Source organism: Peromyscus californicus, unplaced genomic scaffold (genome assembly GCF_007827085.1).
Source record: "Peromyscus californicus insignis strain IS unplaced genomic scaffold, ASM782708v3 Scaffold_17__1_contigs__length_78620276, whole genome shotgun sequence".
NCBI classification, from domain to species: domain Eukaryota; kingdom Metazoa; phylum Chordata; class Mammalia; order Rodentia; family Cricetidae; genus Peromyscus; species Peromyscus californicus.
Window position 1 is genome coordinate 49,947,470 of NW_026294469.1, and position 4,954 is coordinate 49,952,423.

At 46.8% G+C, this 4,954-nt stretch overlaps 1 pseudogene; it reads right to left on the reverse strand.

The window, feature by feature from the left end:
• Positions 1–1,918: 1,918 nt before the first annotated feature.
• On the reverse strand, positions 1,919–2,783 carry LOC128113101 (RNA transcription, translation and transport factor protein-like; annotated as a pseudogene).
• Positions 2,784–4,954: the final 2,171 nt, after the last annotated feature.

Here is a 4,954-nt window from a genome sequence, read left to right on the forward strand (position 1 = left end):
CCTTTTTGTATCTGTAATGTCAGCACAAGTCTTTGTCACCCAGCAGCTGTTCCCTGTTTGTTAACCGAATAAATGAGAACAACTCGCTCTGGACTCTCAATGGTGGGAACCACGCCTCCCTCCTTGCCACATTCACTTGTTGACATTCATTCCAATGCCGTTTTCCTCGGCGATTCTATCGTCACGGTCCCTTTGGCTCCTGGGCTGCAGCCATTTTTTCTGCAGCCAAACCGAAGGACGCACCGTGTCCCCCAGCACCCTGAAATAATTGTCCAGTGGAGAGAAACAGGAGAGGGGATTGCCCCTCAAGGGCTTAGCTCCCTTTGCTTGGATGTGGTTCTCTGGGCTGGAGTCAGCGAGGAAGCTATTTTTGACTGAGTGGCTACCTACCCTCCCATGACCCTCAGCAATTCAGGCCAAGGTCATTGAACTCAGTTCATCAAAGACACTTGAGCGACCAGTGATCTCCTTCCCTGGGGTCCCTTCAGAGAGAAGAACTGGGAGGGGCATGCCCATGATGGTTCTGGCCCTCACTGCAAAGCCGTGCAGCATCATCCCTGGGAGGTTACCTCTCTTCCTCTGTTGTTGCCATGGAACCTGAACAGGATTATTGTATTAGTCACCTTTTTCAATTTTATTTTTTAATTAGTACTTGAGGAGGGGCTATGATGAGTATGTTGCGTGGTGGCCAGACCACTCTGTGGAGTCAATTTCTCCATCCAACTTTATGTGGATTCTGGGGCTCGAACCCAGATCACCAGACTTTCGACGTGTGCACTTTGACCGAGTCATCTCATCAGCCCCAAGCTACTTTTCTTGTTGCTGTGACCAACATAACAAGAAGTAACTTAAACAGGAAAGGTTTACTTTGGCTCGCATTTTTAAAAGGCAGCCGGGACCTGTGATGGAATCACCTGGGCTCCAAAGGGCTACCTAAACCCTTTCCCTCCAGCTCTGCCATCTGCCACACACTCACACAGCCTTGCTCTGGGGCCAGCTACACTCCATGCATGCAGCTTTCCTTGGCTGATGCTCCGTAGTCCCGGCATCTCCAACATGCTGGAGTTGCAACTTGAGTTTTAACACCACCGTGTCCATACCATGGGGCCTCCTTGCAGAGATTCCAACCCTGCCTCACATTGCCTGGCTTTGACAACTCTCTGGTACATGCTACCATGACTCACTTACTTTTTCACATTTTGTACCAGCAAAAACAGTACCATGCAGACAATGCTGCTAAGTCCCGCTGCTAGATGGAGACGCACCCGCGCTCCCTTAGGCCAACTCTGTAATGGCCTTTGCATGCCTTTGGTGATAGACTCTAAAACACTACTTTGCTCAACAGTTGTGTTTGGATCAAGGACCCCTTCGGCAACAATTGAAGTTCCTCTTCTCTCTCCTCAAATGAACTTGCTTTTTCACTAGATGGACACTGATGGGGGAAGTCGTGTCCTCAAGGCATTTTTATTGCCCCCGTGCAGAGTGAGAGACTTACCGTTGATGTCGCTAACCTCTTCAGCAAGTAGAGTTGCTTTTGAATGCAAATCAGTCATGTCTGTAACTTTGAACTCCGCCGTGTTCTTGCTGGACTGCACATTTTCCATGACTTTCTGCCCTGTTGGTTGTTTTTTTCATTGTGTGCGTGGATCAGAGCGGTGAACAGTAACAACAATACAGCCTGCGTGCCATCACATCTTGAAATTTCCTCCACCAAACAAATAGTACCTTATTAGTACCTTATTTCTTTGCCTCTACATTCCCAAACTTGATTTAAGAAATAAAAAAAAAAAAAAGCTGTGTTGGTAAACTTTCAGAACATAATCAATCTTCTCAGATTCCTCCCTTGAAAATGTGACATGTGATTTCCAAACATAGGCTAGTGCACACAGTTCCCATTGGACTGTTCAGGTGAGAAATCCTAACATGCTCTTCGTCCAACATTCCCCAGTCTGTGGTCAGTCTTTGACTCAGCGATCATTGTTTTAACAGCTCCCATGGATCCATCAAGTTTTACTGCAGATTCTGAGCAGCGTCCTGAAGAACTTTAGCTCCTGCATTAAAACCAAGAATACATTCGTCTAAAGCAACAGATAAGCCCTCTTTTGTTGAATTTGCTTTAGCAATTACATTCTGTGTTAGATAACCCCTGAATGAAAATACAAATTGCCTTAAACATCACTAGGTAACCATCTGGACCCAGAATCTGAAGAAGGTTAGCCAGAGTCATTACACCAGCCTTAAAATCAGGATTATTGACGGCCAAGTCATCAATGGCTCTGCACTTTTAGTTGGATTGTCCATATTGTTTGTATCATCAGGTACTAAGTCCTTGTGTTTCTTACCATCATCTCCATATTCAAGTTCCACAGCTAACCTAAGCAGCCAGCCAATTTACCGCAGACCCTGAATCTTGAAGAACAGTGAGTATCTCCAATATACTTTGTTGTTGTTTTTCGAGACAGGGTTTCTCTGTGTAGTTTTGGTGCCTGTCCTGGAGCTCGCTCTGTAGACCAGGCTGGCCTCGAACTCACAGAGATCCGCCTGGCTCTGCGTCCCTAGTGCTGGGATTAAAGGCATGCGCCACTGCCCGGCTTCCAATATGCTTTTCAAAGAACTCGGCCCAACTGCTGTGGATATTTCCGAGTTACCCCGATCTTCCATCTTTACTGTCTGTTTTTCTGGTTTTCAAGCCAAACAATACAGTTTCTAAATTCTGTTCCATCTTCGCAGTTGAAGCCCATGGGACTGTGATCGTCCAGGGCTGTGAGTTTACATCAGAGCATTGTCCCTGCTGTTCACACTAGCCACCTAGGTGCCAGACAGGAAAAGCCAATCCCTTACTTTTTAATTCAGCCTCATTCCAATTCTCAGTAGAGAGGCAGAATGCAGCCATATGCTTTGCCAGAGCACAGCAGGAATAAGTCTAGCTCAGTGCTTGATGGAATCCTTGTTCCCCTCTGAAATCTCATGAGTGAGGCCTTCACTGTCTATTTCTGTCCACATTCTTCCAAAGTTCCACCAGAATGGCCAATTAAGACTTTCCAGAGTTTTTCTAGCCTGCAGCTCCAAATTCTTCCACATTCCTCTGGCAAACCAATTCCAGGCCTAAGAACCGTATGGTCCGATTTATCACAGCAATCCCCCCACTCCCAGTACTAGTTTTCTATCTTAGCTTGTGGTGAGATCTTGTTTGTGTTTTAACAAAGAAATCTTACCTGAAGATTAGAATGCAGAGTTAGCCACTAGGGGCCAGGCAGTGGTGGCACACACCTTTAATCCCCGCGCTTGGGATCGCATGCCTTTGATCCTAGCACTTAGGAGAAGGAAGCTGGCAGTGATACGTCTGGGTGGAGAGAGGGAGTGATAAGGCAGGGTGGAGACAGGAGCTCGGCCCTTTCAGTCTGAGGATTCCTAGAGGTAAGAAGTCTCTCTAGTGGCTGGCTGCTCTGCTTCTCTGATCTTTCAGCTTTCACCCTGATATCTGACTCCACGTTTTTATTTTTAAGACCAATTAGGATTTGTGCTACATTAGCTAGTGTTCTTGGTGTGACCAAATAGCTGTTAATCAACAACGTACAGGAGGAAGGGTATGATAGTTTTAACCATCAACATGACAGACTCTAGCACCACCAGGGAAGAGGGTCTCAATGAAAAACTGTGTAGCTCAGGTTGGCCTGCGTATCCCTGAGATATCTGCGAGAAATGCTCTTGATTGTGTGAATTGCTGTGCAGCACCGCTACACAGCAATCCCTGAGTTTGGGTCATGGACTGTATTAAAAAAAGATGAAACCGAGCACAGGTGTGCATTCATTTACTCTAGGCTCCTAAGTGTGGACCTGACTTGCTTTTTCAGGTCCCTGATGCCATGGCTTTCCTGCTATGACGGACTGTACAACCTGGAATTGTGAGCTCAGATAAACTCTTTCTCTCATAGATTTTTTTTTTTTTTTTTAAATCAGGGTGTTTTATCACAGCAACATGAAGGGGAACTCTATCAGTTATTTTGTGTTGCTATGACAAAATGTCATGCCTAAGAGCAGCTATAGAAGGGTTATTTGGGCTTAGGATTCCAGAGAGAGAAGAGTCTATCACGGCAGGGAGACAGCAAGCTGCAGGCATGGTGGCGAGGGCAGGAAGCTGAGAGGTCACATCTCAGTGCAAACACAGAAGTGGCGACACTGAGCTAGAGGTGGGGCGAGGCTGTCAGCTCCCAAAGCCCACCCCCACTGATGAACTTTCTCTAGCAAGCCTGTGCCTCCTCAAGACCCCATAACCTTCCCAAACACCGACACTAGCTAGGTTCCAATACCCAAGCCTGTGGGGAACACGTCTTATTCAAACAACCGCCAAAACCAACACGAAAGGTTTATTTTGACCCACAATTCACGAAAGAGACCGAGCATCATAGTAGAGAAGTCACAGCAGTCGGAGCAGTTGGCTGGTCATATTGTGTTCGCAGTCAGAAAGCCGAGAACGGACAGGAAGTGGGACCGGTCTATAAAGCCTCAAGGGCCAGATTCTGGGGAGCTGACTTGTCAGTCAAGAGAATTTGCTGCTTTTCCAGAGGACCTGAGTTCAGTCCCCAGCACCCACATCAGGCAATTCACAATCACCTGTAACTCCAAGTCCAGGTATTTGATACACTCTTCTGGTCTCTGAAGGTGTGTACACACATGGAGAATACAGAAACAGACAGACAGACAGACAGACAGATTAAAAAACAAAAGCTCTCAAGGTCCACCTCCAGTGACCCACTTCCTCTAGCTAGGCTCCACCTCTTAAAGGTTATACAGCTTCCCAAACCAGCACCACAGCTGAGAACCAAGCACGTCAGACTACAGGAGACATTGCACATTCAAACCATAATTGTGACCCCAGGAAGGAAGGTGTTGAGACACTGTCCTGCCTCCTCTTTAAATACACAGATGTGTGAGCTGTAGGCACTCGGGAACT